This window comes from Penaeus monodon, chromosome 13, assembly GCF_015228065.2.
Source record: "Penaeus monodon isolate SGIC_2016 chromosome 13, NSTDA_Pmon_1, whole genome shotgun sequence".
Classification (NCBI taxonomy): Eukaryota; Metazoa; Arthropoda; class Malacostraca; order Decapoda; family Penaeidae; genus Penaeus; species Penaeus monodon.
In genome coordinates, this window is record NC_051398.1 from 25,423,307 (window position 1) to 25,436,599 (window position 13,293).

Consider the following 13,293-nt stretch of genomic DNA (forward strand, 5'->3'; position numbering starts at 1 on the left):
ATAATAATAATAATAATAATAATAATAATAATATCATTATTATTATTATTATCATTATTATTATTATCATTATTGCCATTATCATAATGATCATTATCATTATCAATATTGTTATTATAATCCTTATTATTACTTTTATTTTTAGCATTATTACTACTACTATTATCATCATTACTATCAGTATTATTATCATTATCATAATTATTTTCATTATCATTATTTGTATTGGCAGCTAAAATAAGGATCATTCAAATGTTGGATTTTTACCATGAAATCCACTGATTTCTTCTAGTGAATCGAAGCTTACCTCATCCTCTCCACGTGGGAGAGGATGTCGTCTATTTTGAATGCAGATTGAATCAAGAAGTAAGCCGACAGAGGGAAACAAGAAAGAAAAGGAAAAGATCCTAACTGGATGCGCGGGTGAACTCTAAACATTTCAGCATTTGAAAATATCATTATTGGTGTGTTAAGAGTAGTGTTTGCGTTTCCTTCTCTTCCCCTCCCCCTCCTCTTGGCTTCTTCCTTCTCCCTAATCGCTTTCCGGTGACAGGTAATACTTGCTTTTCATTTTGCTGTTTTCCTGGATGTTACTTACATAGAGACATTTTTCTTCCTTTCTTTCTTTCAGTCACGTGTTCTTCATCTCAACTTTGCCTCTCTCTCTCTCTCTCTCTCTCTCTCTCTCTCTCTCTCTCTCTCTTTCTCTCTCTCTCTTTCTCTCCTTTCCATCCCCCCTCTCTCTCCTTTTCTGTATTGTTTCTCCCCTCTCCTTTCCTTCCTCTATCTCTCAGCAGCTAGGCAAGTTCAGCTGATTCAATTGTTACCATTTCTTCCCATGTTGCGTCAAGCCAAGGCTAAACTAGGGCACAGGTTGTCAGTTACTGGAGAGACTGTCACGTGTTACACAGTGTGCTTGTGTGTCTGCTTGTCTGTGTGTACAGTGTTGGGTGGCTCTACCAACTGCCTGTAATTAATATCAATTACCATTAGCATATTCATTTGCGATACGAGACTAAAATTACCTTTGATCATGGGATTCAAACTTAATATGACTTATCATGCTTTTGATAGCTGAATGATTCTAAATAGAACAATGGAAAATAGGTAACGAGACGAATCCTCGGTGAGCTCTACGAGCACTGAAATTGATATAGATGAAAACATTCGTGTTTGTTGAGTATGATAATAATAACGAAAATAACAAAAATGTAACAACTTTAGTGACGATGACGGTAATATCAATAGTTGATAATAACTATAATGATAATAACAAGAATAATCTTCATAACAGTTGTAACAACAATTATGATGACGATGATGATAAGAGTAATGATAATAATAATAATAATAATAATAATGATAATAATAGTAATAATAATAATAATAATAATAATAATAATAGTGATAATAATAATAATAATAATAATAATAATAATAATAATAATAATAATTACAACCACAAACACAACAGCTAGAACAATGATAATGATACTGCTGCTGCTGGTGTTGCTGCTACTACTACTCCTACCCCTACTACTACTACTACTACTACTACTACTACTACTACTACTACTACTACTACTACTACTACTACTACTATTACAGCTACTACTAAACAGCAATAATAACAATGATGGTAATAATAATAATAATTGTGATAACAAAAGAAATGGTAAAGTGTAAACCAAAGTAGGAGAACTAACAGGTAATTTTAAATCGAAACAGAGAAAGGGCGTTAGGAATATAGAGGTAAAATAATCATGGGAATAGAGGAAGTACTCGAGAGACGGGATTGAGTATGTTGGAAAGCTGCTTGACGACGAGCGAGGAGAAATACAGGAAATATCAGAATCTATGGATGGTCCACCAATTTCAACAAAGTAAAAGTGAACCTGCAATAAGTGTCATGGCTAGCGGTAAAAGTCCAGGAATAATGGATTGAGGAGAGATGGTCAAAGCTCTTGAAGACTATGCTGTGCATCATATCACCAAACTTGCTGGGTAACAGAATGCAGAGCATATGCAGAACAATAAGTCTAAAGAGCCACATAAGAATTATTCTGAAGGCACTGAGAGCGAGAATAAAGAACAAAATTAGAAGAGAAATTGGAAAGTAGTAGTATGGGCTTATGGCAGAGAAAGAAACCAGGAATGCAATATCTATTTTGAGAATGCTCAGTGAAAGGGGAATTGATATGAAAAACAATATTTACCGACTATGAAGAGGCATTTGACAAAGCATACTGTCCTTATAAAAATGCCTGATCATGTTGATATCGATGGAAAAGACTTGAGGTTAATTCGTAATCTTTATTGGAGATACGAACCTGTCGTGAAGATAAATCGACCAATACCATGGAGGAATATGGAAAGTAGTGTCCTACAATGCTGTCACCAGATTTGGAGGGTCTTAGAGTGGGGAGATAAAAATATCAACAATCTTCGCCATGCAGATGATAGTATTGATAGCTGACTCGGAGGAAAAACTGAACGAAAGTAGCGAGAAGAGAGGACTGAAAATCAAGAGAAATCATTAAGAAAATTACAGTGGCCAAACAGTCTTAATACAAATAAAAAACAACAGCATCAACTTAGAAATAAGGAAGAGAGTGGCTAATATTTGCCTTTGGTCTTCACTACTTGGGGAGCAGAGACATGGACGATCAGCAAGAGGAGTTCAGAGAGATTGCAAGCGACGGAAAATTGAATACTGAGAAGAATGATGAGCATACCATTAGCAAGATGAAAAGCGAATGCAGAGGTGTTGAGGATCCCTAATAACAAGATGATTGATGAAACTTATTCGTGAAAGACAGTTCAGCATTTTAGGACTTGTACTTAGAAGAAAACAATTTGGACATCTAATGTAATTAAAAATTGAGGAAACAAGCGCAGGAGGATGACAAATACAAAAATACCTCAGTACCCTTTTTCATGCAATAACTCAGACAATTAATGCAACGTACAGAAGGACTAATTGGCTGGTGTAACTTGACCGTCAGAAACATGACACCATGAGATAATAACATTACCTACAGCAACATTTAGCATAATAATGATAAAGATGGTTATGATAGTAGTAAAATTAACAACAATAGTGATAATGATGATAATAATAATGGTGATTATGAGTATAATACTAGTGATAATAGTGGTAAGGATGATAAGAGTAACAAAGTATTGCAAAGATATTAATTCTCATTCATACCTTTTATACAATAATAATAATAATAGTAATAATAATAATAATAATAATAATAATAATAATAATAGTAATAATAATAATAATAATAATAATAACAATAATAATAGTAATCATGATGATGATGATGATGATGATAATAGTAATAATAATCATAATCATAATAATAATAATAATAATAATAATAATAATAATAATAATAATAACAATAATAATAATAGTGATAATAGTAATGATAATAATAAGAATGATGGCTTCGCTACCAACCTCTGACCCACACCACGTCTGTCCTACTACTTCGTGCTGACCACTTACGCCTGTGCTACCCTCCTGACGATGGCGCTGAAGATGTATCCTCGCACTCTACGTCGCCACACTCGCCAATCCGGCTCACCTGCCTCGCCAGCTCTTCGCGAACCCTCGTCAATACAGCCAATATGTCGCAATTCTATCCAGCACCAACAACCTTCTTCGTTACTATTAAAAGTAAGTGTACCTATTAGTGCCAGGTTAACTATTGCCCTCCCTGTACCCACCCACACCTTGCATACAAGTTGCCTTCTTTCAAATTCAAGTGCACGCCACTCAAGGAACACACACTACTAACTCTATACTACATAACTTCTCGCTGTCAAGCATTTTTTTTCAACAGAACAAACGAAGTCACCCACTGTCACTGAGTGACACACACCTTCACCTCACACCTCATTCCTCAGGCCTAACCATCCCGTAATTGATATAATGTGGTTTTAATATTTTTCTTCCTATTATCATAACACAGTTTAGTATATATTATTTATCTCAGAACAAATTATTACCTTCGAGTTTATTTAATTATTTGTTATGTTCCATTGTTCTCATAATATTAATGTTTATTGTTTTCGAATTAAAGAAATGATCTGTTTCTCCTCTTACATGCTATGCCTATTACTAATTACTTCATTAGTACTTGTTATATTCTGTGTATACACGTATATTGTTGTTTCCTTATAATATCACCATTTCCTTATACATGCCGTGCTAATCGGCCGCTCATTCACGCTTAGATTTAGATTACCTGACTAACCTCTGATCTACTTACCTGCCCAATTTACACGGAATTCACTCTAGGATTGTGAATTTTACTAAGTGACATCCCTATGATTTATAACTGAACCTAAATCGCTTTCATGACGTCCTCTCAAAGTTCGATAACTAGTCCTCAGTAATGCTGGAATTTATGCTTCTTTAGTTTAAGGTTTGGTGAATATGTAATGATGGTAGTGTCTCCAGTTGCAAATAATGGCAACGCGTTGCAGACACCATGCTTTCTATAGGCTTACACAGTCGTTATCACCGCAAGTTGATTTGAAGCCCGCCCCCGAAACAAAAATTACGACAACGCTCTACGTTGAACCCCCGAGCGCGCATTTTAAATTACACCGCTTTCTTTTTTAAGCCTGGTCTGGCCGAAAACGAAAGAACCCCGCCCCGTGTCCGAGAAAATTATTATATATTATATATATATTATAATATATATATATTATATATATTATATATATATTATATTATAATATTATATATTGTTGTTTGTGTTGGTGATTTTTGAATCTTTTATGTGTATATATAATGTATCTATATATATATATATATATATAATATAATATATTATATAATAGAAATTATAATATTTTTTTAACATATATACATATAATAATAAATAATAATAAATATTATAATAAATGTTATAATTATATATTTTATACTAATACATATATTATATAAAATTTATATAAATATTATATATATATATATTTATTTTATATTTTTTTATATATATAAAAATTTTAATATTATAATAATATATATATAATATATATAATAATTAATAATATTTATATATATAACCAGAAGAACCTGTTGATGTGAAACTAAATAAACAAATTTTTCACGAAGATTGAACACCTACTGTTATATTTGTCCATTAATCGGCCAAAATATATGACAATTATCCAAAAATCTAAAAAAACGTGCAACCAACATACATATGGTCACAACCAGACACACGCAATAACTTACACAAATACCTACACACGCAAACGCATGCACCCACTGCCCAAACAATAGATGGTTGAGGCAGATAACGCGGTGTAATTGGGGTATTAACAACACAATCACCGACGTCAAGTGGGCAGTAAAGGATGCGGAGAGAGATTGAGACGAGATGCTGTGAGTAGCCGGGGAAGGGGAGAGGGAGGGGAAGATAGGAGGCAAGGAAGGGAGGGAGGTGGAGGCGAGGCGCGGGGGAGTGGGAGGGAGAGGAGGAAGGTATGAGGACGGGGCTCAGGGGAGAAGGATGAGGCTCGGGGAAGTGCAAGGCCATGGGGGTGGCGGAGGGGCGTGGCCGCGGGTTGTTGGAATTTACAAGTTGGCAGAGATGTTTGGGGCGATAGCAAGGAGGCCGGTGGACGTGCCGAGGGATGGAGGGAAGGAACGATGAAGAGAAGATACAAAGGAGGCGGGAATTTGAAGGAAAAGGAGGGAGTGAGAAAGAGGAAAGATATACAGAAAAAAATGGGGGGGGAGGGTAAAAAATGAAAGAGAGTAGATGACGAAAATAAGGGACGTAGAGAGGAGAATAGGATATTGGAAATAAAGGAAGAAAAAGTAGCGTAAGGAGGTAAGGGCAAGGTAAAAGAGACGAGACACAGGAAAGCGAAAGAGAAATGATGATGCGTAAATAATGACATGGCGAATGAGGAAGCAGATAAGAGAAATAACAGAAGTGATGTATTTATAATGAACGTAACGGAGGGAATGACCTAAGAATAGGAAACAAAGAGAGTAAAAAACACAAAAAACAAAACAAAACAATAAATATGAAAATACACACATACCTATATATGCATATACATATAAACCCCCCCCCCCCACACACACCTCCACACACACACACATATATATGTATTATATATATATATTATATTATATATATTATATATATAATATATATATATATATGGGGTGGTGTGGTTTGGGTGTGTGGGGGTGTGTGTGTGTGTGTGTGTGGGGGTGTGTGTGTTGTGCAATAAAATTATATTATATATATATATATATATAATATATATATATTTATATAATTTATAATTATTTTATATTAATATAATATATATTATAAATATAATATATATATATGCATATAATTAAATATATATATATAGATTATATAATTATATATATATATATATCATAATCATCATCATCATCATATCATCATCATCACATCTCATCATCATCATCATCACATATCTTTCCCATCACCCTAAGTCAGTCCCTGCAGGACGTGGGCCCTGCCCCATTTTTTCCAAAACTTTGCCCGTCTTGTGTATTTTGTTTCCACCTCGGACCCCAAATTTCGTTATTTCGTCACGCCATCCTGTCACTTGTCTGACTCTTGGCCTCTTTATATTATTTATAACCCAGTCTGTTACTTTCTTTGTCCATCCGTTGCCCTGTCTTATGACTTGCCCATTGCCATTTTCTCTTTTTGATGCTACCAATATATTTCTTTGTCTGTTCCCTATCCCGCCCCCTCACCCGATTTTGGGCTAATTCCCAGCATCAGTTCCCATCCCCCCCTTGGCCCCTTATTATTCCCCTCTACGAAATTTTGGTTGTAGTCCATGTTTTGACCCATAGGCTAACTGGTGGGAAAATTTTTAAGATTTTATTTTTAAACATAATGGCATGGACTGATGTGTCGCTAGATGTGCTTGTCTGTACGAGATGCCCTAAAATTTTAATACTTGCCACTATTCTAGCCTTTCCCTTTGTACAGTAGTTTAAAAATGAACTCTACTTTTGAACAGATCTTAGATTTTTGCTTGATCAAACCCCGATTTTCGATTTCTCTATTCAGATCGTTTAAGTTGGGCTGAAAAATTTCATTTGTAGTTTTTACTAAAGAGAACAATATCATCTCAATTTAAAATTTTTTTAGGTATTCTTTCCCATCTTATACTCTTTCCGTTCCATTTAGCTTTTTGAATATTTCCTAAAACATTTGAAAATTTTGTGGATGATATCACCCTGTTAAATCTTTTAATTGGTATTTTGTCAGTGTGGAGCTTCAGGGTGCTTCCCATCTTTTATATATTTCCAATATTTTAAAATATCCCTATTTTACTCCCTGTTTTTCGGTACTTTAGTACTGCTGGTATTTGTACAGAGTCAAATGCCTTTTCGTAATGTGAAGCATGGGAAAATGGTTTTATATTTTTTATTTTTTTCTCTTTTTTGGGGCGACCCTGTGGATGTGGTCTGTTTTTGGAGAATCCACAGCAAAACCCTGTTTGTTTCTAGAGGGTTAGAATCCAACGGTCAGGGATGGGGGTTGTGATGACTTTTGGGAATGTTTGTAAGTAACTGAAAGGGGGGCTTTTTTGGTGGGTAGATTTTTAGATCCTTTGTCCCTTTTTTTATGTATCAAAAAAAATTTTTGCATTTTTCCAGGCTTCGATTTTTTCCGTTTGAAAAGGGCACTTGTTAAAAAGTTTGGGCTTTTTCAAGTTGGAATTTCCCCGCACATTATAAGGTCTATTTTTCCCATCTTTCCCTGGTTTTTTCCCTCTCTTCTTGCCTTTAAGTGCTCTTTTTATTTCTTTCGTGATGCTAGGTCTTCCACTCTCTTTGTTTTCACTTTATTCATTTTCCTCGGGTTTTTCTTTTTTACATATAATTGTTTTCCCTATTCCGAGTCCCCTTTTAGCTTTTTCATGCTAATCCTGAGATCACTGTTTCATTTTATTTGAGTATTAAATTTCCATACCCCTTCCTTCTTCTTTAATTTATAGTTTTTGTTATTTTTCGGAAATTTTTATTTTGTCCCTGTTTGTAACTTTCATGACCCGTTTTTGCATAAGCCTTTTTTACTGGAACTTGCTGGGCTTTTACCCCCTAGTTCAAGAGTAGCTTCCTTTTTTATGTAATGAACTGTTGTGTTTTGGTCAATGTGAGATCTTCGTCGTTGAGAAGTAAAACTTTTTTGTTTGGAGTTAGGTAAATTTTCTGCGTTCTGGTCTTAAATTTAGCTAAATTGCTGCATTTTTTTGTATAAAGTTTATTTTCTTTCCATTTTGAAATGTAATTTAATTGGCCTGACCATTCATGGTGGGTGCCAACATTTACTTATTAATAACTTCCACTTTTTTTACTATATGGCCCCTTTTTAAAAATTTTTGAAGTCAAATTCTTTTTTGATGTCAGATGGGACTTCCATGTCCACTCTGTCTAGTCTTTTTTCAAAGAATATTTTATGAATTTGAGTGATTGAGCCTCTGAAAAAATCAACAGTTTGTCCCCTCTCATTCTTAGTGCCCTTTTTAGGGTTTCCCCTACTGTTTTTTTTTCCCTATTTTGCATTAAAATCTCCCCTAATTTTTTTGAAAAGGGTTTTTACTCTCTCGCTGGCTAAATAAATTTTTATAAAGCTCTTTTTCTTCATCCGGGCTGAGGTTGGAGCATAGACTTGAAAATCATTAAGTTTTACCCATTTTTTAGTTTTTTCTGTTGCTGAACCCCTCTTTTTTCTTTTACATAGAATTCCACGAATTCTTTGCTAAAAGTTTTTTGAACTAAGAAACCTACCCCTAATTCCCGCTTGCACCCCGGGTTTTCCTCCCAAAAGAGCACGTGTCCAATTAGATCTTCTGTCTTGCCTAGTCGTCTAAACCCCACAAATCCTCTATATCCCTTTGTGAAAGAGGTTCGTCAAGTAATGTTTTGTAAGTCGATTCAGTTCTCATTGTCCCTTTTTAATTTTATGGCAAAGGTTCATCAACGTGGGGGGGCTGTTTTTAACCGGGGATTCTTAAACCCCCTATCTGGGGTGATCCTGATTCCCTGTAACCAAGGGCCCTTCGCCTCCCCTATTGAGTGCCATTGCTTTGTTTGTGCAGTCATGGTTTTTTTTATTGGGGTAGGCAGCCGGTTACCCCCCACCTATAGTTTAGGGCATTTGGGGTTAGGGGGGGCAGTTTAGCCGGGCTCCTTTTTAAGTCCTTTCCCCCAGGGTGCCCCGAAGTGTGGGCTTATGTGCAGCCATGCATGGCCGTCCTACACCAGGATACTCCCGTGAGCATGGGGTGACTATGAAGTGTATAGTGTGTTATATTTTATACATGATTTTATTTTTGCGTATAATTTCCCCGTGCAATACAGTTTTCTCACCGCAAAAAGCTCCTAGTACCACACCTATGTTTATTTCGTGCCATGCACACCGAGCATACAATTTTTTAAAATGCTCCCTGCAAAAATATGCTACACACGCCTAATTATACACAAAAACTCATGCACCTGCATACCATGTATAGCGTATGCGCAAATCATATGCGCATACTATGTGAACGGGCCCCCAGTATGTGAAAACACTGCACACATCCGTACACATTTGGCTATACATGCACATACAAATTAGCTATATTTTTGCTGATCAGCGGATGCACACATACGTTTAGAGTACCATTTTTGCTCACCCACAATGTATTTTATCCTGTACATGCACACATAATGCAATAACATGATAAAATTTTATACATATACGCATACAAGTACTCACATACACTTTTACACATATACACGCATATGACCTCACACTAGTTATATACTACATAAACATACACATAACCACACACATACATAAATATACATACACAATATGAATAATACACATATACGTGCAGATATACATATCTACATATATTTGCTACTCTTGCTACACACCCTGGGGCCACGTACACAACACTTAAAAATTTTCCCTGCATACCAGCCCCACATAGTTTGAAAAGCATCTACATGGGGAACATCACCCATTTTAAGAGCCCCGCTTAAATGTTTTAAATTTTAGGCTTGTGCGGGGGGATTGAGGGACATAGGGGGGTTTGGAAGTGGATTTTGGATTTAGAATAGGTAAGGATGGGGTTTGGGGGGTTTGAGGGAGTCAGAAATGATTTTGGGTTGGGAGTTTTTTTTGAGGTGTCGCATTCCTTTGCGGTGCTAAGCCTACCGGCCGCGCCCTCGGCTGGCCCCGGGCCCCGGGGCGCGGGGTCAGCGTCTGGCACTTACCTGAGGGCCCTCGCTTGAATTTTCTTTTAAAGGTCTAGTTTATCTGGCGGATCTTCTGTCGGGTGGGATTAATTTTTCGCTTTTTGGAACCATATTTTAAAACTACCCGGTTTTTTGATGTAGTACTTAATACTGGGGGTTTGGGGTCCTTAGGAATTACTTTAGGGAAACGTGGGCGTGCGATTTGGGGTGTTTCGGTAACAGTGAGGGGTTTTCATTTTCTAATGATTTTGTAATTTGGTATTTGTTCTGGTGGGGGAAGTGATTATTTTTCTTTTTCGTGATTCATCTAAGTGGGGACTCTCGAAGAGCATGGACATGACCCTTTTTTAGCACGGTAATGGTACCAGCATTCCTATTGGCACTTTCTGGGTCCTTTTTAGTTTTAAAAGGTCCCCGTATGCATGGCCCCTATTTAATTTTATAGCTTGGAAGTATGATGAATTATTATTTTTTTTTGGTTGGAATATAAAACTTCTATATCACAAATCTTTCTCTCTTTGTGCACTATCACAGATCACTTTCCCTTGTAAATTTTTTGCACTTTTTCACTGACCTAAACCACACACCTCTCTTCTTATTGCCAGTACATACCATATTAATTTTATTTTAAAATTTTATATTAATTATATATATAATATATATATATATATAATATATATATATATAATTATAATAGTAGGTGCTTGGGAAAAATCCAGTCCTTTTGGAGGATGACAGTTAATCTGTTATTGAGGGAATTGGGGCGGTTGGAATTTGGGAAGTTTCCCCTTTGGGGTGAGGGGTGGCCATCAGTATGGGTGGGTACACCCACTCTGGTTGAGCCCGGGATGGTCAACCCCAGGGGTAGCCATAGCCTTCCAGCCCCTTCACCCTCGGTAGTTTTAGGTGAAAACGGTTGACGAGTGATTAGGGACTGAACTGAAGCTGCCTTTTGCTTCAGTCTCTTTTGCTATTATGTCCATTTATGCTGAAAACCGATGTGAAAGAGGGTTTTATGCCAAACTCTATCTGTGGCAGACTTGCATTGTTTTGGCTAACTTTAATTGGGGATCCGGCTGTGACCGGTAACTAAAATGTGTGTCGGGCCCCATGGCCCGGAGCTGATCCCAGCGAAAAAACCCTCCTTCTCCGGGCTTTGCCAGGGCCCAGAGAATGAAGACTTGCTCCTGGTACCAACCTCCAAAACCCGATCGCTGGACATGGGATGTGATAAGGGTACAGTGGCCAAAAGGAGATCAAACCCCAATTCTTTTTAGCACGCAAGGAGGATCCTCCAGAACTGTAGAGTTTACGGAGTGCTGGTTCTATGGCACGCCATAGGGTGGTTGTGGGACCATGGGTCCACTTCAGAATCCCCATCCCTCCCGTTGGCCTGCTCAGGGGTTTCCTTGGACAGACTGAGGGAGGATGTGCCCCTGGGTTCACCATGGCTGTCTCTGACCCATTCAAGAACTTGACAACCCGACGACCCAGTTGCTCGTGGGAGTTCTTTAAAATCGAAACAATGAAAGCCCAGGAGTCCATTTTGGGATATGCCGAGGGGAAGGCAGGCGCCCTCTCCCCAAGAATTGGAGCCCCTGAAAGGGGTCACATGGCTTTGGTGAAGGGAAACAGATCTTGCGTCGCTCTTTGGGGCATTGTGCTTGGACACTGCTGGAAGGGAAGAGGAGCATTCATCAGGAATCTTCCTGAGGGGGATGAAGGGGCCTTTTTTTGGAAACAACCTCGTCTGCCCACCAAGCCCCGGAAAAAAATGAACTCTAAGCCCCCCTCGCAGATGACGCAGCCGATAGGGGGTTCGTGAACATTCGGCTGAGTATTTTTAGTAGTTTACCAGGTAGGCCTCCAAAAAGTTACTTGGATATAACAATATCAAATACCTGTACCCGACCCCCCCCGCGAGGAACCTCCTACCCCAAAGGAGGTTTGGGGGCGATTTAAGCTGAAGGTGGAAAAAAATGTAGGGATATTTTGGGTTCCATGTGAATTCAAAGGCTGGGGGGGAACCTATGGTTGGGGCTTGCATACAGTTCACTACCATCTGGCGTCTGTACCATTTTCCCTGACCGTTTTAGGGGCATGGGCATCCTCTCTGGAAAGGGAAAGGGGGATCGTTGGGACTGGCATTACACTGCTCAGATACCATCCAAAGTTTTTTCCCCCATTCTTCTGAAACGATCCCTGACACCTACAAAGGAAACAAAACTGGAGCGTCTGGGGTTTATCCTGGAAAAACCCCCAAAAGACCCAATAAGTACTTCGGTAAATTTTGGAACTCCGGATTTTTTTGGGGTTCCAAATTATCGAATAAAAGATTGGCTTGGGACTTTCCAGGAGTTAACCAGACGCCGTTCTGACCTTTTATGTACGGAGCGTTTAGGGTGGGGCAAAAACTTTGGATGGATTGGAGGTTTTGCCAAGTCCCCAAGATCCCCTTTCCCCCAGAGATGGAATGAACCCCTAATCGGGGTGGACCAGAGCCCAAAGGGGGAGTGAAAACTGAAACCCCAACATAGGCCCCCCCTTTAGAAAGTTTGGGAATCAAAGGCCAAGTTTTTTTCCACCCCTTATTGGAAATTTTGCCATCCAACCTCCCTTTAGGGTGGGGTTTTTTCGCTGATTTTGGGTCGGGGACAGGAGGAACTTTAACCAGTAACGTTTGGGGGGCTACTGGTAAATAAATCAAAATCTAGCCTTTCCGAACCCCCTATCATAAGTACTGCAAGGGGGAACATTTTAGGGCTTGGGGCGAAGGGGTTTTTAAAAAAACCTTATCCCCTGGAAATCCGATAAAATGTTTTTTTTAAGTTAAGAAATGAAAAAAAATTATTATTAGAAATTAAAATTTAGTTAAAATTTTAAATTTGGGGTTTTTAGGATATCCAATGGGTTGGGTGTTGATTGTTTGATTTAAAAATAAGAAAATGGGTTGTGGTTTAATTTTTTAAGTATGGACAAATGATTAATTTACAACTTAAAATTTT